A 14610-nucleotide genomic window follows, 5' to 3' on the forward strand; every position below is an offset into this window, starting at 1 on the left:
ACTACAGAAATGTATTGCTCTTAGTTCTTGAGCCTGGGAAGTCCAAGATCAAGGTGCTAGCAGATTTGGTGTCTGGTGAGGCCTAACTCTATTGTTTACTGATGGCACCGTCTCTCTGTGTCCTCACATGGTGGAAGGGGCTAGCTATTTTTTCTGGGGTCTCCTTTATAACGGCACCAATCCCACTCATGAGGGCAGAGCCTTCATGGCCTAATAACCTCCCAGAGGCCCTACTTTCTAATACTATCACATTGGGTATTAGGTTTCCATGCATCAATTTTGGGGAGGACACAAACATTCAGACCGTAACACATGTCCAGCACCTTGATCAAATGGCTGGAAGACTGGGCTCACCTGAGACTGGAGAACAGAGTACCTATACATGGCCTCCCCGACATGGTGGCCTCAAGATAGTCAGATTTTGTATGTAGTAGCTCAAGGTCTAGGAGCGAGTGATCCAGGAAACAAAGTACATGTTGCAAGGGCTTGTATGACCCAGCCTTGAAGCCGCATTGTGTTACTTTTGCTATATTCTATTGGTCGAAGTGGTCATGAATCTGCCTAGACTCAAGGGGAATGAGTGGTCATAAACCATACCTATTTATGGGAGGAGTGTCAAATAATTTATGGCTATGTTTTAAGACCACCACAGAAGCCGTCTGGCAGAAGGACATGCCTCCTTGATGACAGCTCAGATGATACAAATGCTAGGAAGCCCTGTCCTCCCCAGACCTAGCATTTCTTTGAGTGACGGAGACTGTGACATTCCACATGGGTTATAAATTGATGGGATGGGTTCTCTTACCCAGAAAGAGCAGCTCCTGAGACCAGAACTTGGAGGCAGGTAGTTTCTTTAGGGAAGTGATCCCAGGGAAAATAAGTGGAGAACTGGAAAGAGTGAAACAGGGAAGGAAGGAGATCCACTCCAAGGATGCATTGTTGAGTTGGTCACTGCTGTGGGCTACTGGGGCTTAGACCAGTTGAGAGCACCTGAGGAGCTACGTGAGCTAAACCGAGATGCTGTCAAGTTACATGTGCATAAAGCGGGTAGCCATGGCAATGGATAAGGTAAAAGGTGGGCTGGGAGTATGTGAGATGGTCACAGAGATATCCGATATGCATGCACATATATTTGAACTTCCCAACTAAGTCGAGGATACAGGCTTTGAAGCAAGGAGGTTATGCAATATAAACAGATGCAATCTAGCTTGTTTCTGTTTTTTCCCTTCTCCTGGATTTTCTACTGGGCTTGTGGCTATCAGAGATACTCTCCCCATGTGGGTCCTACCTGAGTTGGGAAAATAGCCAAATTCTTGTTATAAAACTCTCCTTTTCTCCTCAAGATTCATATGAGCATTCTGGAAGTACTTACATTAATAATCACCGTACTTCTAATTAGGAAAAGCTTTGCAAAGATCAGACTTTCCTGGTTTGTGAAGAGGAGAAATCACAGTCAATGACCAGTTCAGGTGTCCCCAAACCATGTCCCTGCCCCCAGCTCTCTACTGAACAGGAAAACCCATTCTTCACAGTGCAGACTAATAACCATTCTCCACTCTTTAGTCCCTAAAGGGGAGTTGACACTGAGAGTGCCTGGTGATATTTATCATTTTATCTGCTTGCTGGTATCAGAGGACATACCAGTGGCTGGAAATGAAAGGAGTGAGGAGATCAGTGTAGTCCCAGAGGCCAATTTCAAGGCTCCTGGTGAGGGAGACAATAATCTCACCCCATTCTAAGTGAGCCTACATGTGAAATCCGTATTTTTATATAATAGAAGGATGGTTCATCTCTTTACAAAAGGCATCTGCAGGGGACTAATCTGCCTATTGAGCTCCCCTGGGCCTTTTATTTGTGGTTTCATTTATTGAAAGCAAAGGCCTGTCTGGCATGCTGTAACGGTTCTCACAATGATTCTGGAGTGTGGATATGTTGTTTCAATGAAAGCTTTTATGAAAGTTCAATATGAGACTCAGAGGGAAAAGGGCTGCTCAGTTTCACTTTGGGGTTAGGGGCCTGTAATTGTGGATTCTTCTCTCTCTCTTCATCCCTCACCTTTCTTGACCCTTAAGGGACAACAACATACTTTGTATAGCTCCTAAAATCACAGTTTGGAGGTCTCTGGGATGCAGTACAAGTTAGGAATGGGTCCTGCTGCAAGTGAGAAAAATCTGACAACAGTGGCTTAAAGAAGCAGGGAGTTATTTTTCTTTGCTTATCAAGAAATCTGGAAGTGGGCAACTGCTTTCTTTTCAGCACCCTAGGCCCTTTCTCTATTTCTGCTATACTTAGTCTATTGACTTGTCTTACGGTTGCAAAATAACTGCAGCATCCCTAGGGGTGACACCTGAGTTCAAGGCAAAAAGAAAGTTGAAAGGGATTATTTTTTTTTTCTCTTCCGAGGTTCTGTATTTTTCTTGGGAAGGAGGGGAAATTACACATTACCAGAAGACTGTCCTTTAGATCTCATGAGACAGAAGTAAGTCATAGGCCCATGGCAGACCAATACAGGCCAAAGGATATGAGAAGATCACTTAGTCCGATAATGATTTATCCCCTGGGGCTGGCAGAGGGGCTCTTCTTTTCTGAAATCACAGATTTTCCACCTATGGTTTTTTTTTGTTGTTGTTTTTTTAAACAAATCAGGATTTTATGAGCAGGGAAGTAGGAGATGGGGAAGGATAGAGGGATGGGCAATTGGATAGGCAACAAACTGTGTATGGCAGAGCCAATGAGCCAGAAAACCTGATTATGAATTCTAACTTGAGCCACTTATTGTGAAACACTGGATAAGCCACTTGACATGGCCTGGCTGCAGTGACTTTATGTATAAATTGAGAAAAGTGGAAGACAACGTGAGTGCCAAGTTTCCTTCTCATGCCAATATTCAATGATTCTGTGCAATTTTAATAACTTCCTGAATGTTCATGGCTAAACCAAAACTGGTTTATGATTGAAACAGATGCCCTAATGGTGCTGTTCTGTTTCCAAGAACTGGCTGCTTGCACTTTCATGCAGTAAATTATGCGCTGCAGATTTCAAAGAAATTCTACCTCCCCACTTTTTTTTTTTTACCTTTGAAGAAAAAATCAGCTCTCCATTTCCTCCTCTTCCCACATAGTTAAATTCTGTATTTGAATAGTACAGCTTTCTTCCATCTAATTCTTATTTAGTTTTTCTTAATAAAACAAGAAAAAAACAACCTTGCTGTTTGGCATAAAGCTCCTTCTAAGTAACAGGAAATTATTATTAGCCCTCTGATTGATTGTCCAATATTAAATGAAAGTAGTTGTCTTTTAAAATATACAATTGCAATTAGTGTTTGGCTGTATGGTGTATACAGTCTTCACCAATTGCTAACACAGGTAAAAAGTGAGGGTTCCAATCGGGTGACGTGCCTGTGGTTAGCACATTGTCTGGCTTTTGCTAATTACTCAGTAAATGTTTTTTGAATCAGTGAATTATGATAAGATGTAAATGAGCCAGAGTAGACTAGGGCAGAATTAATTCCTCAGAGTTAGATTCTCATAGTTTTAATATCCCTGATGTCATTAAGGAGGGCATTGGAAAAGACCTTACTTAAGATATTTGATTGATAGCTTATATTATTTGTACATTAGTGGATGTACAAAAGGATGTCAGAAACAGTGCGGCATGCCAGTTCATTCATTGACTATTAATTGAGTGCCCTCTTGGTGCCAAGCACTCTTCTAGGTAGTGCCATACTCCAGTGAACAAGAGAGATGATGATTCCTGTTTCCCTGGAGCTTGCACTGCAATGGAGGACACAGACAATAAACAAGTATGCAAAAAGTATTTCAAATAAGTTCTACGAAGAAAATGAAATAGGGTAATGTGATAGTGAGTGGGTGGACAGAGAGCATTAGCTAGGGCAGTCATAGAAATCTTCTCTGAGGCTACTTTTATGACACTTGAGCTGAGACCAGAAGGGGGCTAGTCATGTGACAGTCTGGTAGAACAGTGCTCTAGGCAGATAGAACAGTAAGCACAAATGTCCTTAAGTGGAAATAAGCATGGTGCATTTGAAGACAAATAAGAAAGCCAGTGTGGTACAAGTTCAATGAACAAGTACGGGGCAGTAGGAGGACATTAGTTAGGAGAGGTGACCTGTGTAGAACCTTATAGAACAAGGACATCATTATTCTAACTGCGATGGAAATGTATTTCAGATTTTAAGCTGAGGGAGGACATGATCTGCTTTAAATTTTTATAAGATCTTCCATTTGCTGGGTGGAGAATGGATTGGAAGGGGTAAAAGCAGAAACAAGGATACCAGTTTGAGGATCACTGCAGTAGTTCCAATGCAAGAAGAAGAGGCCTTCTGAGCAGAGAGATGGGGAAAAGTGGTTGAATTTGAGACTATTTTGAAAGCAGGGGGATAGGACTTGCTAATGAATCATGTATGGGGGCTAGTGAGGGAGGGAAATCCAGAGGGAGAGCCTCTGGATTTTAGGCCAAAGCGACTGGGAGGAAGGAGGTGACTGTTTTCTGATAATGGGAAGGTGGGGGTGGGTGATGGGGAGAAGCAGTTGGGGTGGAAATGGTGGCCAGAGTCAGAAGTTCTGATTTGGGAATATTAAATCTGAGCTACTTTGCAGACATCTGCACCTCAAAGGTCTTTGAAGCAGAGGCTTCATAAAGGAGTCTTCTTAGGAACGCAGTGTTTAAAGACAGAGGAAAAAGGAGTAATCCTTTCCAACTCCTCAATAGCAGAATCTCAACAATGCTGTGCCTCTTGCAACCTCTCTTCTTACAGAGACAAAGATAACTCTTCCAATGTAATCTCCCAGATCAAGAAAATAATTGAGAACACATATGCTTAAAACCTTTAATATGGACCTCCTTAATCCCCTCTTCACCTTTTTGATCAGCCCAAGTAGTTACATCAGCAGGAAATCTTAGCGAATAGAGATAACTCTGCAGAGAAATGAATTGTGGGGAAGTCTGCTAGGATTACCAAGATTAATGCAAAAGAACAGAACGGTCCTCCAATAAGCACAAGATAAAATGCCAGAATGATGCAAGGGAAAATAATCATCCAGGGTTATGTTTTCATTTTAATAAAGCGGAAATATGTAGGCAGAAAATCATTTAAAAGTTTTTCACTTGGTGAAGCTGTTCAAATAGAAGCTACACCCTTTTAATTATAAATTGAACAGAAAGGATTTTTCTGGTGTCTCTGAATCTAGGATCTGAGTTTTATGCTGTTGATGTGGTAGGAGATGTGAGTGGCAGAGTTGGCCAGGTTTGAGCTCTCACACGCCCCTATAAGTTGTCTTAAGGTGGTATTAAGCAAAGTGAATTTGAGAATAAAGTCTACCTATGATACTCTGGTCATAGGAATACATGAGATTTTCTTAGAATCTCTTAGTCTTTCGGTGTGTTGCTAAGAATTCTGTTGCTGTACACTTCGTTTAAGACAAATAGATTACTTCTCTCTTTTCTTGCCCTCCTCGTGGCTAGATTCTCGCTTAGTGCACCCTTGAGTAGGGGCTATCCACTGGGTGACTTGCTCAGGCTTTTAGCTCTCTCTTCCTCCTTTCTCTGGCAGGTGAAGGGCCGCAGTGTAGGCAGATATTCAGACTGGCAGGTGCTTGACTTTGATGGACATACCTAAAGAGGTCTTGAAAGTTTTTGCAGAGTCACCTCAATGTGACTATACAGGTTTTTCTGTGTAGTAGTGTTTTTAAAATTATGTTAGTGATACTGACCAAGATATTTGACCATTACTTTTAAGGGCAAAAATGCAATTACTTTTGCACCAACCTAATATTAAAAAGTAAAATAAGACAAATAGAATAAAAATATTTTGCACAGTAAACGTTAAGTATTGTTTTGTGAAACTCCATTTACAGATATACTTGTATGTCCTGGGTCATGATGTATTAAAGAAAATAAGCTTGAGGAACATGGCTATAGAGAGTAGGGGCTGAGAATTCAGTCTCGGCAGGTAGAAGGCTCAGAGGGAAGAATCTCAGCTCCAGTAATTACCAGCCACATGATTGTGGGTGAGTTTCATAACCTCTTCAGGTCTCAGATTCCTCATCTGTAGAGTGAGGATAAGGATGAATTCTGTGTCATAGGGTTGTGTTTGTTGAGAGGGTTGAAGCCTTGACTACAATGCTGGATGCACAATGTGTCCAGTAAATGGCAACTATTATAATTATTTGTGAAAATTGTGTATTCATCTGTTGTGGGTGTGTAGGGCAGGAGAGTTGCGATTAAAATGAGTCATATGGGCCTGTTTCCAGCGTGGAACATGGGTGTGGTCTCACTGAGTCCTCCTTAAACTAATATTTACTACTGGTCTCATGTCTGGAAGGACATCTGATACTTTATTTCAAAACACTTGTTTGAAAACCAAGACTCCCTCAATAGGCACATAATTCTTAGGATGTTCAGAATAGTAAAAATTGTAATTTGCTCTCTCTTCTCCTTTTGGAAAAGTATAAGATTGGGAGTAGCGGATGCAGCAATGGGATATGGTTGCACCCTCCTCAAAGCCTCCTGGAATGGGAAGCACAAGACTGTGCTCCTCTTGTTCTCTGTGGGGTCTCTTCATTTGTTGAAATCCGGCTTCTGTCTCCAGGAATTAATTTTTTTCCTTTAGGCTGTGCTTTTGGTAAACTCATCCACACTGCTGTTCTGGTGGGTTAATATGATTAATAGTAATTTATTTAGGGGTAGCCTTTCTGTTATCATAGTTTCGTTTAATTTTTTAAACAGCTTTATTAAGACATAATTTGTATGCCATACAATTTTTTTTAAGTGTACAATTTTAAGTGTACAATTCAATGATTTTAAGTGTACAATTTTAAGTATACAATTCGATGATTCTTAGTGAGTTTATGAGGTTGAGCAACTATCACCACAATCCAGTTTTAGAACACTTCCATCACCTCAAAAGAGAAATCCCTCATGCGTATTTCCAACTCTTTATTTTACCCCCAACCTCAGGCAATGACTAATCTACTATCTATTTTTGCAGATTTGCCTTTTCTAGACATTTCATACAAATGGAATCATACAATATGTAGTCTTTTGGGTCTGGCTTCTTTCAGTTAGCATAATGTTTTTGAAGTTCATCTATATTCTAGCATATATTAGTACTTAATTCTTTTTGATTGCCTGACAATATGCTACTGTATGGATTTACATTTGTTTCTTCATTCCTAGTTCATAGATATTTGATTGTTTCTATCTTTTGGCTATTATGAATAATGATGCTATAAACACCCACATACAAGTCTTCATGTGGACATAAGGTTTTATTTCTCTTGGGTAGAACTAGGAATGGAGTTGATGGATTGTCTGCTAAAATTACGTTCAAATTTTGAGGAAATCACCAAATTGTTTTTTGAAGTAGTTCGACCACTTTACATTCTCACCATCAAAGTATGAGGGTTTTAGTTTCTGTATATCCTTGCCAATGCTTATTATTTTCTGTCTTTTTGATAATAGCAATTCTAGTAGGAGTGTAGTGGTGGTTCGTTGTGGTTATGATTTGAATTTCACTAATAAACAATGAGGTTGAGCATCTTTTCATGTATTTATTATCCATTTAGGTATTTTCTTTGGCGAAGCATCTATTCAAATCTTTAGCCAAAATTTTAACAGGATTGTTTGTCTTCTTACTGTTGAATTGGAAGGGTTCTTTATGTATTTATTAGATATATGATTTGCAAATATTTGTCTTCATTATTTGGCTCATCTTTAAATTTTCTTAAAGGTGCTTTTTGAAGAGCAAAGTTTTTAAATTTTGGTAAACTTCAATTTATTAAGTATTTTTAAATGGATTTTGCTTTTGACATGGTATCTAAAAACTCTGCCTGACTCAAGGTCACAAAGGTTTTCTTAGGAAAGTTTTATACTTTTAGCTTTTAAATTTAGACTTACAATGCACTGAGTTATTTTCTTTTTGTGAATAATATGAGAAAAGTGTTTAAATTTAACTTTTTGCATGTGCCATTTGTTAAAAATTGTCTCTGCTGTTTGTTGAAAAGATTGTTGTTTCTGTATTATATTGCATTGACACCTTTGTAAACAATCAATTAACCATAAGTGTAAGGGTTTATTTCTAGAATCTCAATTCTGTTCCATTGATCTATATGTCTATCCTTATGCTAGTACTGCATTGTCTTCATTACTGTAGCTTTATAGTAAGTTTTGAAGTCAGGAAGTACAAGTCCTCTGACTTCGTTCTTGTTTTTCAAGATTATTTTGACTATTCTAGGGCCTTTGCATTTCCATGTGAATTTTAGGATAACCCCTCGGTTTCTGTAAAAATGGCAGCTAGGACTTTGATAGGAATTGCATTGAATTTATAGACCAATTTGAGGAAAATTGCCATCATAATAATATTGAATCTTCCAATCTGTGAAAATAAAATCTCTTAGCATTTATTCATATTTTCTTTAATTTCTTGGCACAATATTTTATAGTTTTCAGTGCACAAGCAATAGACTTCTTTCATTACACTCATTTCTGAGTATTTTATTCTTTTAGGTGCTATTATGAATAGAACTGTTTCTTAATTTCATTTTCCAATAATTTATAATAAGTACCTAGAAATACGATTGATTTTTTTGTCTATCTTATATCATACAATTTTGTTGATCTTGTTTATTAGTGCTAATAGTGGATATTTTGGGACTTTCCATACACAAGATCATGTCATCTGTGAATAGAAAATGAAATCATTGAAAATGGAGTAGGGAACTCCAGAAGTCTGCCTCTTCATAAAAGCAATGAAAAAAGTGGCAAAAACTGTCAGAATCAACTTTTTCAGAAGTTTGAAAATTAACCAAAAGCTTGCAACAACTCAGAGAGTGCTTATTCACGAAAAATCGCTGATTATTGAGAAGAACAGAGCTTTGTAGCATTAACTCACCCTGGTTTTATCTACCACTCCCCAGCTTAGTGATAACCTTGAAAATAATATCCTGCATTCCAATACCAGTACTAGATGGGGCAGAAGGACCTGATTCGCAAAGAATTGCCTTTAGTTGATCTGTCTGGTGGCCCTCTGGAATACCTGGTCAAAAGATATGTCTTTATCTTGCCTAGCTCCAAACTCACCCAGTCCTAAACTCACTACCTGGGGACATATTTGTTGAAATATTTACAGGCAAATATTGTATTTATTGCTGCCTGTGGCAATGGATAATGGTTGAAACAAACAATAGACTAACCAAAAAGCTTGGTAAGAAAGTCTGAGATGTATAGGGGAATAACGGCTTTGAAAATTTCCAGCATATTTCTGGGAATGTAGAAGGCTGCATGCAAGTCCAAGGCTGTGTGCATGCTCAGAAAAGACCTGAGAAGGCCTTAAGCTCACCTCTCTGGTCAACCTCGAGGCTCTGCACAAACCAGAAGTAAAGACCAAGGTAGTATTGTAGACTGCCTGTCTGAATGTTGAAGACATGCATCAGCATGCACAGAGAACACCTCTGCAAACAGTGGGAGAATTTTTGGTTCCAGGCATTTAAGGAAATCTCTGTTCAATTGTTGGCTAATCACCAGGCTGACCAAACAGAGTCCTCAGAGACCAAACATAAGAAAGAGTATAGACTTTACAGAATTATACCAGTAAATTATATCAGTAAAGTTGTTAGAAAAACAAAAACAAGCAGTAACATCAACAAGCTCTGGGGATGAGGGAATATCTGATTTCCAGAGTTGCCATATTATGATGTTCAAAATATCCAGCTTTCAACAAAAATGTATGAGGCAAGCAAAGAAACAAGAAAATATGGCCCATACAGAGCAGAAAACAGTGACAATCAACAGAAACTGTCCCCGAGGAATACCAGATGTTAGACTTTGTAGATGAAAACTTTAAAATAGGTATTTGAACATTTTAAATACATCCAAAGAGCTAATGGAAACCATGTCTAAAAAGTGAAAGTAGGAGAACAATGTATCACCATATAAAGAATAAGAATATAAAGACAGAAATTACAGGCACACCTCATTTGACTGCACTTCACTTTATTGTGCTTTGCAGATACAGCATTTTTTACAAATGGAAGGTTTTTGGCAACCCTGCATTGAGCAAGTCTATCGGCACCATTTTTCCAACAGCATGTGCTCACTTTGTGTCTATCTGCCAGCATTTTTAAGGCAATAAAGTATTTTTAAATTATGTGCATTTTTTAGACATAATGCTATTGCACACAATAGACTACAGTGTAGTGTAAACATAACTTTTATATGCACCAGGAAACCAAAAATTCATGCGACTTGCTTTATCATGATATTTGCTTTATTATGATGATCTAGAACTAAACCTGCAATATCTCTGAGGTATACTTTTATAAAAAAGAACCAAACAAAAATTCTGGAGTTGAAAAGTAAAATAACTGAAATGAAAAATTCAATAATGGGGCTCAACAGCAGATTCGAGCTGGCAGAAGAAAAAATGAGAAAACTTGAAGATAGGTCAGTTGTGATTATTCAGTCTGAGGAACAGAAAGAAAAAAGAATGAATAAGAATGAACAGAGTCTCAGTGACCTGTGTACTAACATACACATAATGAGAGTCCAAAAGGAGGGGAGAGAAAGAAAGGGGAAGAAAGAATATTTGAAGAAATAATGAAAAACATAAATCTACACATCCAAGAAGCTCCACGAACTCCAAGTAGGATAAACTCAGTAAACTGGGAATAGAGATAGTTTTACTTCTTTCTTTCAAACCTAAATATCTCTTTTTGTTTGTTTCTTGCTTGATTGCACTAGCTAGGACTTCCGTTACGATGTTAGATGGAACTGATTAGAGTGAACATCCTTGCCTTATTCCTAGTCTTAGAAAGAAAACATTCAGTCTTTCACCATTAAGTATGATTTTATCTATAGATTTTTCATAGATGATAGTCTGTTGAGAGTTTTTATAATGAATGGATATTAGATATTTTCAAATACTTTTTCTGAATTTGTTAAGATAATCATGTGTTTTTTGTCCTTCATCTTATTTATATATTACATTAATTTTCAGATGTTAAATTAACCTTGCATCCCTGGGATTAAAAGAATCTCTTTCTATGATGTTTAATATTTTTCACAGGTTTCTGGTATTTTAGCTTACTTAAATTTTATTAAAATTTTTGCATCTATATTCATGAAGTATATTTGTCTGTAGTGTTCCTTTCATGTCATGCTTTTATCTGGCATTGGTATCAGGGTAATATTGGTCTCAGAAAATTAATTGGGAAGAGTTTCCTCCTCTCCTATTTTCTGAAAGAATTTATGAAAGATTGATTTAACTTCTATAAATGTTTGATTGAATTCACCAGTAAAGCCATCTTAGCCTAGGCTTTTCTTTGTGGGAAGATTTAAAATTACTAATTCAATTTCTTGTTATAGGTCTAGTCATGTTTTTTATTTCTTCTTGCATTAGTTCAGGTGATGTGTATCTTTCTAGGAATATGTCCATTTCATTTAAATTGTTGGATTTTCTGGTATACAGTTGTTCGTAGTATTCTCATTTAATCCTTTTAATTTCTATAAGGTCAATAGTGATGCCTCCTCTTTCATGTTTGAATTTGGTGATTTATGTCTTCTCCTTTTTTTCTTGATCAGTTTATCTAAATTTTTGTCAATTTTGTTGATTGTTGCAAAGAACCAATTTTTGGTATCATTGACTCTGTCTATCGTTTTTCTGTTGTCTATTTCATTGATTTTCAGTGTGATCTTTATTATTTCTTCTTTTTGCTTTCTTTGGGTTTAGGTTTTTTTTTTTTTTTACTCATTAAGGTAAAAGTTTAGGCCATTCATTGGAGATCTTTCTTTTTCTTAAATATAGGCATTTGAAGATATAAAGTTTTTTCTAAACACTGTTTTCTCTCTATGTCATAAAGTTTGATATTTTGTGATTCTGTTTTCCTTCAGTTCCTTTCTAATTTCCCTTGCATTTTTTTCTATGACCCATTGGTTATTTAGAAGTGTGTTGTTTAATTTCCAAGTATTTATTGACTTCACAAATTTCCTTTTATTGATTTATAATTTGATTCCAATGTGGTTGGAGGACATATTTTGTATTGTTTTAATCCTTTTATGCTTAAGTGTTATTTTGTGGCCAAGTGTCTTAATCCATTCTCTGCTGTGACAACAGAATACCTGAGACTGGATAATTTATAAAGAAATGAGGTTTATTTGACTCATAGTTCTGGAGGCTGGGAAGTGCAAGATTGGGTGGCTGAATCTGGTTGGCTTCCAGTGAGGGCTATGTGCCACCTCATAACATGGTGGAGAAGCAGAAGGGGAAGCAGCATGTGCAAAGAAACCAAACACGAGAAGTAGCCTTACTTTATAATAACCTACTATCATGGTAGAGTGAGAACTCACTCCCATGAGAAAGGCATTAACCTCTCTTAGTGACCTACTCATTTCTTAAAGGTGCCAGCTCCCAACATCACCACACTGAGGACCAAGCCTCAACATGAGTTTTGGTGGAGACAAACAATATTCAAACCATGGCACCTGGCATATGGTCTATCCTCAAGAATATTCCTTGTGCACTTCAAAAGAATGTATATTTTGCTATTGTTGGGTGGGGTGTACTATAGATATCAGTTAGGTCCAGTTGGTTGATAATGTTGTTCAATTCTTCCATGTCTCTGCTGATTTTATGTCTAGTTGTTTTATCCATTCTATAGAGTGGACTATAGAAGTCTTCAACTATTACTGTGGAATTTTTAATTTCTTACTTCAGTTCTGTAAGTTTCTGCTTCATGTATTTTGGAGCTCTGTTGTCAGGTATGTGTATATTTTGTAATTGTTATATCTTCCTGATTAACTGATGCTTTATGATTATAAAATGTTCTTCTTTGTCTATAGCAATATTTTTTATCTTAATTTTGTCTGTTACTAGTACAGTGACTTTATTTCTCTCATGTTTGCTAGTTGCATAATATAATTTTTGTATTTTTACTTTCAACTTTTACTATTTGGGTCTTTGAATCTATGTGTGTCTCTTGTAGGCAGCATATAGTTGGGTTTTGTTTTATATCCAGTATAACTGTGTCTGCCTTTTAATTTGAATGTTTAATCCTTTTACATTTTTAATTAAAATTTTTATTGAGATAAGTGTGTATTCATGTATAGTACTAAGAAATGACCCAGAACAGTCCCTGGTACATTCTGCCTAGTTTTCTCCAACAATGGTAACATTTTGCAAAACTATAGTATAATATTACAATTTGGATATTGTTGGTGGTATAATCCATAGCTCTTATTTCTATTCCCCAGCTTCATTTGTAATCATGTGTGTGTGTGTGTGTGTGTGTGTGTGTGTGTGTGTGTGTGTGTGTCTGTGGGTGAGGGGGTTTATTAAGTTCTATGTAATGTTATCACCTGTGTAGGACAGTGTAAGTTTTATGTAATGTTATCACCTGTGTAGGATAGTGTATCCACCACCACAGTCAAGGTACTGAACAGTTCCAACACTGCAAGTATCCCTCATGTTTCCCTTTCATAATTATACCCATATCTCTGCCACCCCCACCCCTGCCCCATCCCTAATCCATCGAAACCACTAATCTGACCTCTACTTCTAAAATTTTGTCATTTCAAAAATGTTATATAAATAGGACTATGTATTATGTAACCCTTTGGGATTAGCCATTTGTTAAACTCAAAAGTATGTGGAACACTTCATGAATTTGCATGTCGTTCTTGCACAGAAGCCATGCTAATCTTTTTTGTATCATTGATATTTTAGTGTATGTGCTGCTGAAGTGGGCACAATCATTTGATTTTTAATGTAGTTATTGATATATTTGTATTCAATCTCATTTTCAATTTGTTTTATATTTGTCTCATGCCCTTTTGTTCCTCTATTCCTTCTTTACTGCTGTTTTTGTCCTAAATACTTTTTCTTAGTGTGCTATTTAAACTCGTTTTTTAATTGCTTTTAATTATATTTTTGGGAATAATTTTTTTAGTGGTTCTTCTGGGGGAATTACAGTATGTTTCTAAACTAAAAACAATGTATTTCAGGTAATACTAACTTAATTCCAGTGAAATACACTCCTCCTTTGTTCTATCCCTCCTCCTTTGTGATATTATTATTTATAAATATTACTTCTTTGTATGGCATATTTCCAACAGGAAAGTTTTTATAATTATTCTTTTGTACAATTGTCTCCTAAATAAAGAGAAGAGAGAAACTATCTTTCTAAAGTTTCTTATACTTAAATACATAGTTACTTTTACTCCTGCTCTGTATTTTTTGTGTGAGTTTGAATTACTGTCTAGTGTTATTTTCTTTCACCCTGAGGAATTTCCTTTAGTATTCTTTGTAAGAGAGGTCATGTTTATCTGGAAATGTCTCTGTTTTGTCTTCAGTTTTGAAATATAGTTTTGCTAGATATGGGATTCTTGGTTGACAGTTTTTTTTCTTTCAATACTTTGAATATGTCATCCCACTGTATTCTGAGCCTTCATTATTTCTGAAGAGAAATCAGCTGCTAATCTATCAAGCTCTCCTTTCCACTTGTCTGTGATGAATTGCTTTTCCTACTTTCAAGATTTTCTCTGTCTTTGCCTTTCAACATCTTGGCTATGATGTGTCTCTGTAAATGTCTTTTAGTT

General features: G+C 36.8%; 1 non-coding gene across 1 annotated transcript; it reads right to left on the reverse strand.

Moving 5' to 3' along the window:
• Nucleotides 1-13655: 13655 nt before the first annotated feature.
• On the reverse strand, nt 13656-13762 carry LOC116812318 (U6 spliceosomal RNA). Its single transcript, XR_004370629.1, has one exon. It is a non-coding gene; the product is annotated as a U6 spliceosomal RNA (small nuclear RNA).
• Nucleotides 13763-14610: the final 848 nt, after the last annotated feature.

Source organism: Hylobates moloch, unplaced genomic scaffold (assembly GCF_009828535.3).
Source record: "Hylobates moloch isolate HMO894 unplaced genomic scaffold, HMol_V3 SCAFFOLD_7, whole genome shotgun sequence".
NCBI lineage: Eukaryota > Metazoa > Chordata > Mammalia > Primates > Hylobatidae > Hylobates > Hylobates moloch.